The 14840-nt window shown below is 36.0% G+C and overlaps 1 protein-coding gene across 4 annotated transcripts in view; it reads right to left on the minus strand.

The window, feature by feature from the left end:
* Positions 1-14840, minus strand: part of KIAA0586 (KIAA0586 ortholog) — a 170482-nt gene that overhangs the window by 49334 nt on the left and 106308 nt on the right. The gene's annotated exons all lie outside the window — the stretch shown is intronic.

The following is a 14840-nucleotide window of genomic DNA, read 5'->3' on the forward strand; positions in this document are numbered from 1 at the left end:
GCGAATGAACTGCTGGGTTGTATGGTAAAGTCATATTTAATTTTATAAAAAACTGCCAAACTGTTTTCCAAGGTGGGTGTAGCATTTTGCATTCCAAAGGCCAACTATGAGAATTTGAGCTGGTCTACATTCTCATCAAGGTATGGTATTATCAGTATTTTTAAATTTTAACCAGTTTAATGGATATTTAGTGGTATCTAATATTTATTTTGCATCTCCCCAGTAACTCTTGATGTTAAGCATCTTTCAATGTGTTTATTTGCCATCTATATGCATTTTTTGGTGAAGTTATCTATTTAAATATTTAACCCATTTTTAAAATTGGGTTATTCATTTTCCTACTATTGAGTTTTGTGAGTTTAAACAATATATTCTGGATACATGTCCTTTATCAGAAAGTGGATTTGCAAGTATCTTCTTCCAATCTGTAGTTTGTCTTTTTTCCATTCTCTTAATAGTGTCTTTTGAATAACAAAAGTTTTTATTTTGATGAAGTCTAATTAATCAATATGTTCCTTTATGAATCATGATTTTCCTGTAATATCTTAAAATCTTTGCCCAGCAAAGGTCACAAAGATTTTCTCCCATATTTTCTTCTGGAAGACTTGGAGTTTTAGGCTTTATATTTAGATTTAGGAACCATTTTGAGCTCATTTTTGTATAGATTTGTGAGGTATGGATAGAGGTTCATTTTTTGCATATAGCTGACCTCTTGTCCCAACACCATTTGTTGAAAACATTATCCTTTCTCCATTAAATTCTTTGCCATTTGTGAAAAAGCAATTAATCACAAAAGTATGGTGTATTTTTAAATTCTCTTTATGTCAATACTATGCTATTTGACTACTGTTCCTTTATGATGTGTTTTGGAGTCATATAGTATAAATCCTCCAACTTAAATATTCTTTTTAGAAGTTATTTTCATTATTCTAGGCCCTCTGCATTTCATTGTGAGTTTTATATTCAGCTTATCAATTTCTGCCAAAACCTTGTTAGAATTTTGATTGAGATTGTACTATACCTATAGATAAATTTGGGGAGAAATGACATTTTAATTTTGAGTCTTTTAATCTGTGACTATATTACCATCTCTCCATTTATTTGAGATTTTGTAGGTTTCAGCACACAAATCTTGCAAATATTATATTAGATTTATATCTAAGTATTTCATGTTTCTGTTGCTATGACAAATTGTTTTTAATTACAACTTCCAATTTCTCATTGAAATTGCACAGAAATATTGACTTTTGTACATGGACGTTGTAGCCTGTGAACTTGATAAAATCATGTATTTGTTCCAGTGTATTTTTTTGCAGACCTTGTGGTATTTTTCTACAATCATGCATCAGAAAATAGAAATAAATTCACTTCTTCCTTTCTAATCTGTATGACTTTTCTTTTCCTTACATTATTTCATTAGCTAGGACTACCAGTATGATTTCAAATAGAGTAATACAGCAGACCTTATTGCCTTGTTTCCAATTTTACAGGGGAAGCATTTAGTCTTTCACCACAAAGTGTGATGCTGGCTATAGTTACTTGTAAATGACCTTTTATTGTGTTGAGAAATATTCCTTTGATTCTTAGTTTTCTGAGACTTTAATCATGAATAGATGTTGAATACTGGTCAAAAGCTTTTCTGCAACTATTGATATAATCATGTTTTTTTGTTTTTTTCTTTAGTCTGTTCATACAGTGAATTACATCGATTTTTTAATGTTGAACCAACCTTGCTTTCCTGGGATAAGCCCATTTTGTCATGTACTGTCTTTTTATACTGTTGGATTCAATTTGCTAATGTTTTGTAGAGGAATTTTGTGTCTATCATGAAGAATATTGGTCTATAATGTCTTCCTAGTCATGTTCTTTGTCTGGTTTTGGTATCAGATGAATGCTGGGAAGACTCCTCTCTTCCATTTTCTGGGAGAGCTTGAGTAAATCGGTATTATTTCTCCCTTAAATATTTGGTAGAATTCTCCAGTGAAGTTATCTGCACCTGGAGTTTTCTTTGTTGGAATATTTTAAACTACAAATTAATTTTTCTTTAACAAAACAAATGAACAAATGAAAATAGAAGCAGACTCATAGGCCTAGAAAACAAACTGATTGCTGCCAGAAGGGAGGAGACTGGAGGGACAGATGAAATAGGTGAAGGAGATTAAAAGGTAAAAACTTGCAGTTAAAAAAAAGTCACAGGGATTAAATGTACAGCATAGGGAATATAGTCAATAATATTGTAATAACTTAATGGTTACACATGCTAACTACACTTATTGTGGAGAGCATTTCATAATGTATGTAATTGTCAAATCACTGAGCTGTACACCTGAAATGAATATATTATATGTCAACTGTACTTCAATTTAAGAAAACCCAAATATTAATTAGGTTATCAGTTTCTTCTCAGGTTGAGAAGATAAAATTTTCCCATTTTACCTATGTTGCTGAATTTAAGAACATATTCATAATATTCTTATAATCTCATTAATTTCTGTAAGATTTGTACTAATTTGACCTCTTTAATTTCTAGTAATGGTAATTTTATGTATTCCTTCCTTGTTCCTTTATCATCCCAATTATGGGTTATCAATTTGATTAATCTTTTCAGAGAACAAGTTTTTGGTTTCACTGAACTTCTGTTACATTTATGCTTTCAATTTAATTCTGTTATTATTTCCTTCATTCTGCTTAGTAGAAGCTTAATAGAAGCTTCTTTTTCTGGTTTCCTAAGGTACAGGCTCAGAGCATTGATTTTACACTTTTCTATTCTACTCTAAGATAGCATTTAATGCTATAAATTTCCCTCTAATCACTGCTTCCTACAAATTTTGATATGTAGTGTTTTTCATTTAGTTCCAAATCTTTTCTATTTTCCTTTGCAACTTCCTCTTTGATTTAAGGTTTATTTAAATGTATACAATTTAATTTCCAAATATTTAGGAATACTCCAGGGGGGTCTTCTGTTAATCATTTTCACTTTAATTCCATTAAGATCAGAGAATATAATTTGTATGATTTCACTGTCTTAATGTACTGAAGTTTGTTTCATGACATAGAACACAGTCAGTCTTGGTGAATGATCCATGTGTCCTTATTAAGTATAATCAACTTTTTATCAAGTAAGTCAAGTTGGTTGATATTATTGCTTGGGTCTTCTTATAGTCTTACCGATTTTCTACTTACTTTTTCTAGTGGTTTCTGAGGAGTGTTGATGTCTCTAACTATAATTGTGGATTCATCTATTTCTCCTTGGAGTTCTACCAATTTTTCCTTCATGTATTTTAAAGAGGTGGTGTTAGGTACATACATATTTAATACTGTTATATCTTCTTGATATACTGACCCTTTTATCATGATTTAATGTTCCTCTTTATTTCTCGTAATATTCTTTGTTTTGCTGTTTTTTAATTTATATGCCTATATTCATATAGCCACACAAAGTTTCTTTTAATTAGTGTTTATATTATCTTCTATCTTTTTACTTTTAACCTATGTCTTTTTTTTAAAGCAAGTTTCTTATTGACAGCATAAACTTGGTCTCTTCTTATCCAATCTGACAGTATGTTTTATTCAGCATGCACTTACATTTAATGTAATCATTGATGTGATTGGGTTAAATCGACCATCTTGCTATTTACTTTTGTTCTTTTTGTTGTTCATTTTCCTCTCATTTTCTGCCTGCTATTGGAGTAACTGAGTCGTTTTAATTTAATACTACTTAAAAATATTTTAGTGATTATATTTAGAATTATATATGCTAGAATTTACAATATACATCTATCACTTCCATAGTCTCCTTTCAAACATTGTCATAACATCTACTGTAAGAACCTTCTATATTTTCAATTTTTCTACCCCATGTTTCATGCTGTCATTGATTTTATTTTTGTAGACACCATAAATAGACAATATATTATTTTTGCTTTAGACAATAATCTTTTATAGTGACTGAAAAAAAGAAATCTTCCTTTTACCTTCACTGTAACCATCTTAGAAGCTCTTCCTTTCTTCATATAAATCCAAGTTTCTGTCTTTACTACCTGGAAAATTTCCTCTAACATTTTTTGAAGATGAAGTTGTCTCTCCAGTTTCATTTAGTATGAAGATATGTATCAATTAGCAAGTAAAACACGTGGCTTCTATTTAAAATGTTCTATTTATAGCTCACTGTGCATTTATTTGTCTTAGCTCTTCTAACTTCCATATGAGGTATAAAATAAAATGAAAGAAGTTTTATGCACAATAAGTCCAACTTTTCTAAAGTGTTTCTAAATTAAATTTTCTCCTACTAACACCTTGTTTTCTTTTATTCTTCTTATGATTGTCTTTGATTTACTGAATGTTAACTGGACAATATTTAATAACAATCTTGTAAGTAAACAAAAATTTAACTATTGCCATCTAGTGGTCAGACACTCATAATGTGAAAACAAAAGCAATGTCACTGTTGAAGAGATTTATTTAACTTTTGAAATCTTACCAAAGGTATTTTCCCATGAGCTAAGAAAAGAATGATACTTTTCTTACATACAACATCCCTCAAGAAGGCAAAATTCATTAAAATTTACAATTTAAAGAAATTGTAATTTTTAAAAACTGAATTAAATGTACAGTCTTTGGCCATGAATGCTAACAGTACTAGTAGAAGGACAAGTTGTCTTGATATTATCCTAAGAACATTCCTTTGTTCCTATCTACGTAACATGATGATTAATTTTTAAATACCATGAGAAGAGTTTTACAGGCACTTTTCCATAGGAGTCTAAAATAGAGCATTAACACTACTGTGCCATGGTTAGGTAAAAAAGAGTAGTCAGGAAAAGGGATAGAAAGTCTCTTTGAAGAAATAATTGTTGAAAACTTCCCCAATCTGGGGAAGGAAATAGACACCCAGGTCATGGCAACACAGAAAGCCCCTAACAAAAGGAACCCTATGAAGACAACATCAAGGCATATAATAATTAAAATGACATAGGTTAAGGAAAAGGAGTGCTGAAAGCAGCCAAAGAGAGAAAAAATATTACTTAGCAGGGAAACCCCATCAGGCTATCAGAAGACTTCTCAGCACAAACTTTACAGGCCAGAAGGGAGTAGCATGAAATATTTAATGTATTGAAACAGAAGGACCTTCAACCAAGAGTCCTCTACCCAGGAAAAATATCATTCAAATTTGAAGGAGAGATAAAATATTTCCCAGATAAATGAAGGCTGAAGGAATATATAACCACTAAACCAGCATTACAAAATATGTTAAAGGGACTGCTGTAGACTCCTAAAGCTAAATAGTTTTGGCCAGTGAATTTAAACTCACAGTAAAGGTTGTAGATCAATTACTTTCCAAGCAAGAATGAAATTAACAAAACAAAAATAGTAAAACCAACTATACACAAAATCAGTCAGGGATACACAAAAATGCAGATTATGACACCTAATACATAAAGTGTGGAGAAGAAAGAAGAACAAAAAATTACATTTAGATTGTGTTTGAAATAGAGCAATCATCAACTTAATATAGACTGTTAAATAGTTAGGAAGCTATCATGAACCTTATGGTAACCATAAACCTAAAGCCTAGAATAGATACACAAAAAATTAAGAGAGGAAGAAAGGAACAGAGAAAACCACAAAAACAATTAATAAAATGGCAATAAGTACATACCTACAAATAATTACCTTAAATGTAAATGGACTGAATGCACCAATAAAAAGACACAGAGTGGCAGAATGGATAAAGAACAAGACCCATCTATATACCGCCTAAAAGAGACTCATTTCAGACCCAAAGACACACACTGACTGAAAAATAAAAAAAGTTATTTCATGCAAGTAATAGGGAGAAAGAAGCAGGACAAAATAGATTTTAAAACAATGTAACAAGAAATCAAGAAGGACATTACATAATGATAAATTACAAAAAGATGTAATCATTATAAATATCTATGTACCCAACACAGGAGCACCTAAATATGTAAAACAAATAGTAACACAATTAAAGAGGAAAATAGACTGGAACTCAAAGAGAAGAAATAACAAGTGTTGGTAGAGAAAAGGGAACCCTCCTACACTGTTGGTGGGAATGTCAATTGGTGCAGTCAACATGGAAAGCACTATGGAGGTTCCTTATAAAACTAAAAATAGAAATAGCATACACCTGAGTAATTCCACTTCTAGGAATTTACCCAAAGAAAACAAAATCCCTGCTTCAAAAAGACATATGTACCCCTAGGTTTATCATCTCATTATTTATAATAGCCAAGTTATGGAAGCAACCTAAGTGCCCAACAATAGATGAATGGATAAAGAAGATGTGGTACATAACACAACGGAATATTATTCAGCCATAAAAAAAGAAATCCTGCCATTTGCAATAACATGGATGGATCTAAAGAGTATTATGCTCAGTGAAATAAGCCAGGCAGAGAGAGACAAATATCATATGATTTCACTTACTTGTGGAATCTAAAAACAAAACAAAATGAACAAAACAGCAGTAGACTCACAGACACTGAGAAATGACTGGTGGTTAACAGGGAGAGGGGTTAGGGTCAGGGTGAGGAAGGTAAGGTCGATAAAAGGACCCCAAAATTCTCAATCATGATATAAGTTGGTCTGGGGATGGCAGTGTAGCATGGAGAATACAGTCAATGATTCTGTAACATCTGCCTATACTGACAGATAGTAACCTTACTAGTGGGGTTTAATAACATGGATAACTGTTGAACCACTGTGTTGTATACTTGAAACCAATATAAGATTTTATATCAATTATACTTCAATAAAAAAAAGTGGGCAGGAGGGTAAAGTTGGAGCAAGATAAGAACAGAAATCAAACAGAGAAGTAAAAACCTAAACCTCAGATAGCATAATCTTAATAAATATCTTCAGCTCTTCCTCATTTAAGTCCTCCCCAAACTCCAAAATTCATCATTACATTTGAAATTATAGTGGCATTAAGTAAATAAGATTAAAAAGACACTTATAAAGGCAAAGAAAAATACTCCACTACTCAAAATATTCCTAATACTTCTTCCTGCATTTTAGATATAAAGTTTTTAAATAGAAGACATCTTGATTTCTACTGCCAAATTTCAGAATTTAGGTCATATAAAACTTAAATGACTAAAAAGCAAGAAAGCAAATAAAGCACAAGGCCAACAACCTTGCAGAAACACAGAGACAATGCAAAATGCTATGAATTAAAACCACAGTGAGATATCACCTCATACCAGTTAGAATGGCCACTATCCAAAAGATAAGAAATAACAAACGCTAGTGTGTATGCAGAGAAATGGGAACCCTCCTACCTTACTGGTGGGAATGTAAATTGGTGAAACCACAGTGGAAAGCAGTATGGAGGTTCCTCAAAAAACTAAAAATAGAAATAACCATATGATCCAGTAATTCCATTCCTAGGAATTACCCAAAGAAAACAAAATCCCTTATTTGAAAAGATACATGCACCCCTATGTCTACTGCCACACTATTTGCAATAGCCAAAATATGGAAGCAACCTAAGCATCTATCAGTAGATGAATGGATAAAGAAGATGTGGTACATATACACAGTGGAATATAATTCAGCCACAAAAAGAAAACAAATCCTACCATTTGCAACAACATTGATGGAGTTAGAGGATATTATGCTCTGAAATAAAGCCAGGTGGAGAAAGACAAATACCAAATGATTTCACTCATTTTTGGAGTATAACAATGAAGCAAAACTGAAGGAACAAAATAGTAGCAGACTCAAAGATTCCAAGAAGAGACTAGCAGTTATCAAAGGGGAGGGTTTGGGGAGGGTGGAGGGGGATAAGGAGGGGATAAAGGCGCACAGTGATTCACAATTACAATATAAGTTGGTCACAGGGACAGTAGTACAGCGGGAGAATATAGTCAATGATTTTGTAACAATTTTTTATGTTGACAGATAGTAACAACACTAGAAGGGGTGAGGATTTAATAATATGGGGAACTGTTGAACCACTGTTTCAACTATGTTGAAATCAACATAAGATTGTGTATCAACGATACTTCAATGAAGTATAGGAAAATGCTATAATGCTGGTTGTAGAATTAAAATTCACACAATTTTGATAATCAAATAACAATACTTAAAATTTCATTGATATAACTGCATTTAACATGAGAAATCTTTGTTTTTTAAGTTGTACTTTTAGTCAACATCACTATACAACACTAAGTAGCCTTTACTGTAAGAGCCATAACCTCTGCCAACTATGATGCAGACATACACCCACATAAGGATAAAAACTTAATTTGGGTGACACACAATTATACAAGAACCACAGGCAAGATTAAAGGAAAAACACTACAATAGAGTTTTTAAAATCTATTAGAAATAATGTGGTTAAAACAACAACAACAACAACAAATACACTGCCCAAAATGATATCAGATTCTTTATCCCAATGAGCTAAATCAGAGAAAACAAAAAACCCTAAAAACAAAAATAAGTTACACATAAAAGTAAAAATTCCTTTTGGGAGGATCATGGGAAGATGGCGGCATGAGTAGTTCAGAGGAAATCTCCTCCCCAAAACATATATATTTATGAAAATACAATAAATACAACTATTCCTAAAAGAGACACCAGTGGATGCAGTACAACAGCCAGGATACATCTACATCTGTGAGAACTCAACATCACACGAAGGGGGTAAGATACAAGCCACCGCCAGGCAGGACCCAAACACTCCCCCACCCCAGAACCCAGCAGGAAGAAAGGAGTCGGAATGGGGAGGAAGTGAAAGCCCAGGAATGCTAAACAACCAGCTCTAGAAATCCGCACCCGGAGCGCAGATACAAGGTGCATAGGGTGCTGGATATTAGAGAAACGGAAAAGCAAAACCTGTGGGCAGGTCCCCGCAATGGGTGTCCCTGAGACAAAAGAAAAGCGAGTGCTTTCTGCAAGTCTTAAAGAGACAGGGACCCCATAGCTGGATGAAGTCATCCTGGCACACTTAGCCAGCAGCTAGGAATCCTGGGGAACCTTAGATGCCCTAAACCCCGGGGAGGCAGCGCAGCTCTGAAGCCCCTCACGGCACTAAGTAGCCTGCCAGTCATTCCTCCAACTGGCGTGGACCCCGACACACCGGCCCAGTAGCAGGAGAGTGGTAGCGCGTGCCGGGGGCGGCTGCGCCGGAAGGGACCTGGAGCAGATGGCGTGCACCAACGGAGCCAGAGGAGACCAGGAGAGGCTTGTTCGAGCCCGCAGCAACGGCAACCGAACAGCCCGGGTACGGCTCACACGCACCGGCGGCAGTGGAGCCAGAGGAGCCCGGTAGAGGCCCAAGCGGGAGAGCCCCGCGCACATCTGCAGCGGAGCCAGAGGGAGCAGGCACGTTCCCAGCAGCCGACCGGAATCCCAGCCCAACACACAGCCGCCCGGGCCAGACCCAAAGGCCGCTGCTGGCACACAGATGCCTGGCAGGGGCGCCACTATCACGGAGGAGCACACCTGGTGTGCCTGCCATTCCCCGCAGGGCTATGCGCTGCTCTGATGGACACCCTGCCCACAGCAGCTTAGGGGACTAACCCGGTGGCTGCTCCAGGAGTGCAGGTAACTGACACAGGCAGCAGAGAAGGGCAAGGCATCCAGGACTTTCTTTTCCCAGCTGACACACCCACAACCTGCCTACAGCCACTGCTATCACTATGAAAAGGCAAAAAATTTAGTCCAGTCCAAAGTAGTTCAGACAACACCTGAGAGAGGAGCTGCAGAGACAGACCTAACAAGTCTCCCTGAAAAAGGAGGAATGCATAGAAGCTGACCCAGAGAGAGATAAAAGGATCTCCAGGAATGAAACAATGTTAAGAGAACTGCGTGACCAAATCCAAAGGAACAATATCCGCATTATAGGGGTACCAGAAGAAGAGAAAGAAAAAGGGATAGAAAGTGTCTTTGAAGAAATAATTGCTGAGAACTTCCCCAAACTGGGGGAGGAAATAGTTGCTCAGACTATGGAGGCACACAGAACTCCCGAGAAATGGGACCCAAAGAGGACAACACCAAGACACATAATAATTAAAATGGCAAAGATCAAGGACAGGAACAGAGTATTAAAGGAAGCCAGAGAGAGAAAAAGGTCGCCTACAAAGGAAAACCCATCAGGCTATCATCAGATTTCTCAACAGAAATCTTACAGGCCAGAAGAGAATGGCATGATATATTTAATGCAATGAAACAGAAGGGCCTTGAACCAAGGATACTGTATCCAGCACAATTATCATTTAAATATGAAGGAGGGATTAAACAATTCCCACATAAGCAAAAGTTGAGGGAATTTGCCTCCCACAAACCACCTCTACAGGGTATCTTACAGGAACTGCTCTAGATGGGAGCACTCCTAAAAAGAGCACAGAACAAAACACCCAACATATGCAGAATGCAGGAGGAGGAATAAGAAGGGAGGGAAACAATCATCAGACTGTGTTTATAATAGCTCAATAAGCAAGTTAAGTTAGACAGTAAGGTAGTAAACAAGCTAACCTTGAACCTTTGGTAACCACGAACCTAAAGCCTGCAATGGCAATAAGTACATATCTTTCAATAATCACCCTAAATGTAAATGGACTGAATGCACCAATCAAAAGACACAGAGTAATAGAATGGATAAAAAAGCACGACCCATCTATATGCTGCTTACAAGAGACTCACCTCAAACCCAAAGACATGCACAGATTAAAAGTCAAGGGATGGAAAAAGATATTTCATGCAACAACAGGGAGAAAAAAGCAGGTGTTGCAGTACTAATATCAGACAAAATAGACTTCAAAACAAAGAAAGTAACAAGAAATAAAGAAGGACATTACATAATGATAAAGGGCTCAGTCCAACAAGAGGATATAACCATTATAAATACATATGCACTCAATACAGGAGCACCAATATATGTGAAACAAATACTAACAGAATTAAAGGAGGAAACAGAACGCAATGCATTCATTTTGGGAGACTTTAACACACCACTCACTCCAAAGGATAGATCCACTGGACAGAAAATAAGTAAGGACACAGAGGCACTGAACAACACATTAGAACAGATGGACCTAATAGACATCTATAGAACTCTACATTCCAAAGCAACAGGATATACATTCTTCTCAAGTGCACATGGAACATTCTCCAGAATAGACCACATACTAGGCCACAAAAAGAGCCTCAGTAAATTCAGCAAGATTGAAATTCTACCAACCAACTTTTCAGACCACAAAGGAATAAAACCAGAACTAAATTATACAAAGAAATCAAACACCATGCTCCTAAATAATCAATGGATCAATGGCCAAATTAAAATAGAGATCAAGGACTATATGGAAACAAATGACAACAACAACACAAAGCCCCAACTTCTGTGGGACGCAGCAAAAGCAGTCTTAAAAGGAAAGTATATAGCAATTCAGGCATATTTAAAGAAAGAAGAACAATCCCAAATGAATAATCTAACGTCACAATTATCAAGATTAGGAAAAGAAGAACAAGAGGTCTAAAATCAGCAGAAGGAGGGATATAATAAAGATCAGAGAAGAAATAAATAAAATTGAGAAGAATAAAACAATAGCAAAAAATCAATGAAACCAAGAGCTGGTTCTTTAAGAAAATAAACAAAATAGATAAGCCTCTAGCCAGACTTATCAAGAGAAAAGAGAGTCAACACACATCAACAGATTCAGAAACGAGAAAGGAAAAATTACGACGGACCCCACAGAAATACAAAGAATTATTAGAGAATACTATGAAAACCTATATGCTAACAAGCTGGAAAACCTAGGAGAAATGGACAACTTCCTAGAAAAATACAACCTTCCAAGACTGACCCAGAAAGAAACAGAAAATCTAAATAGACCAATTACCAGCAATGAAATTGAATCAGTAATCAAAAAACTACCCAAGAACAAAACCCCTGGGCCAGATGGATTTACCTCGGAATTTTATCAGACATACAGAGAAGACATAATACCCATTCTCCTTAAAGTTTTCCAAAAAATAGAAGAGGAGGGAATACTCCGAAACTCATTCTATGAAGCCAACATCACCCTAATATCAAAACCAGGCAAAGACCCCACCAAAAAAGAAAACTACAGATCAATATCCCTAATGAACGTAGATGCAAAAATACACAACAAAATATTAGCAAACCGAATTCAAAAATACATCAAGAGGATCATACACCATGACCAAGTGGGATTCATCCCAGGGATGCAAGGATGGTACAACACTCGAAAATCCATCAACATCATCCACCACATCAAAAAAAGAAGGACAAAAAACACATGCTCATCTTCATAGATGCTGAAAAAGCATTCAACAAAATTCAACATCCATTCATGACAAAAACTCTCAACAAAATGGGCATAGAGGGCAAGTACCTCAAGATAATAAAGGCCATATATGATAAACCCACAGCTAACATCATACTGAACAGCGAGAAGCTGAAAGCTTTTCCTCTGAGATCGGGAACAAGACAGGGATGCCCACTCTCCCCACTGTTATTCAACATAGTACTGGAGGTCCTAGCCATGGCAATCAGACAAAACAAAGAAATACAAGGAATCCAGATTGGTAAAGAAGAAGTTAAACTGTCACTATTTGCAAATGACATGATATTGTACATATAAAACCCTGAAGACTCCACTGCAAAACTACTAGAACTGATATCAGAATTCAGCAAAGTTGTAGGATACAAAATTAACACACAGAAATCTGTGGCTTTCCTATACACTAACAATGAACTAATAGAAAGAGAAATCAGGAAAACAATTCCATTCACAATAGCATCAAAAAGAATAAAATACCTAGGAATAAACCTAACCAAAGAAGTGAAAGACCTATACCCTGAAAACTACAAGACACTCTTAAGAGAAATTAAAGAGGTCACTAACAAATGGAAACTCATTTCATACTCCTGGCTAGGAAGAATTAATATTGTAAAAATGGCCATCCTGCCCAAAGTAATACACAGATTTGATGCAATCCCTATCAAATTACCAACAGCATTCTTCAATGAACTGGAACAAATAGTTCAAAAATTCATATGGAACCACCAAAGATCCCGAATAGTCAAAGCAATCCTGAGAAGGAAGAATGAAGTGGGGAGGATCTCGCTCCCCAACTTCAAGCTCTACTACAAAGCCACAGTAATCAAGACAATTTGGTACTGGCACAAGAACAGAGCCACAGACCAGTGGAACAGAATAGAGACTCCAGATATTAACCCAAACATATAAGGCCAATTAATATATGATAAAGGAGCCATGGACATACAATGGGGAAATGACAGTCTCTTCAACAGATGGTGCTGGCAAAACTGGAAAGCTACATGTAAGAGAATGAAACTGAATCACTGTCTAACCCCATACACAAAAGTAAATTCGAAATGGATCAAAGACCTGAATGTAAGTCATGAAACCATAAAACTCAAAGAAAAAAACTTAGGCAAAAATCTCATGGACATAAACATGAGTGACTTCTTCATGAACATATGTCCCCGGACAAGGGAAACAAAGGCAAAAATGAACAAGCGGGATTATATCAAGCTGAAAAGCTTCTGTAAAGCAAAAGACACCATCAATAGAACAAAAAGGTATCCTACAGTATGGAAGAATATATTCATAAATGACAGATCCGATAAAGGATTGACATCCAAAATATATAAAGAGCTCACACACCTCAACAAAAAGCAAATAATCCAATTAAAAAATGGGCAGAGGAGCTGAATAGACAGTTCTCTAAAGAAGAAATTCAGATGGCCAACAGGCACATTAAAAGATGCTCCACATCGCTAATTATCAGAGAAATGCAAATTAAAACCACAATGAGATTTCACCTCACACCAGTATGGATTGCCATCATCGAAAAGACAAACAACAACAACAAATGTTGGTGAGGTTGTGAAGAAAGGGGAACCCTCCTACACTGCTGGTGGGAATGTAAATTAGTTCAACCATTGTGGAAAGCAGTATGGAGGTTCCTCAAAATGCTCAAAATAGAAATACTATTTGACCCAGGAATTCCACTTCTAGGAATTTACCCTAAGAATGCAGCAGCCCAGTTTGAAAAGGACAGATGCACCCCTATGTTTATCACAGCACTATTTACAATAGCCTAGAAATGGAAGCAACCTAAGTGTCCATCAGTAGATGAATGGGTAAAGACGATGTGGTACATATACACAATGGAATATTACTCAGCTATAAGAAAAAAACAGATCCTACCATTCGCAGCAACATGGATGGAGCTAGAGGGTATTATGCTCAGTGAAATAAGCCAGGCGGAGAAAGACAAGTACCAAATGATTTCACTCATATGTGGAGTATAAGAACAAAGGAAAACTGAAGGAACAAAACAGCAGCAGAATCACAGAACCCAAGAATGCACTAACAGTTACCAAAGGGAAAGGGACTGGGGAGGATGGGTGGGAAGGGAGAGATAAGGGCAGGGAAAAAGAAAGAGGGCATTATGATTAGCATGTATAGTGTGTGTGGGGCACGGGGAGGGCTGTGCAATACAGAGAAGACAAGTAGTGATTTTACAGCATCTTACTATGCATATGGACAGTGACTGTGAAGGGGTATGTGGGGGGAACTTGGTGAAGGGGGGAGCCTAGTAAACATAATGTTCTTCATGTAATTGTAGATTAATGATACCAAAATAAAATAAAATAAAATAAAAAATAAAAAAATAAAAGCAATAAGATGAAGAAGAAGATGGAAAAGGAGAAAATACTTTGCAGGTAAACAGCACTATAATAAAGGGTCCCAGTTCCATGATGAACTCAGCCTTCCACAGTGGGGTCAGTCTCTATAATTAATACTGTGGAC

This window comes from Manis pentadactyla, chromosome 11 (genome assembly GCF_030020395.1).
Source record: "Manis pentadactyla isolate mManPen7 chromosome 11, mManPen7.hap1, whole genome shotgun sequence".
Taxonomy (NCBI): domain Eukaryota; kingdom Metazoa; phylum Chordata; class Mammalia; order Pholidota; family Manidae; genus Manis; species Manis pentadactyla.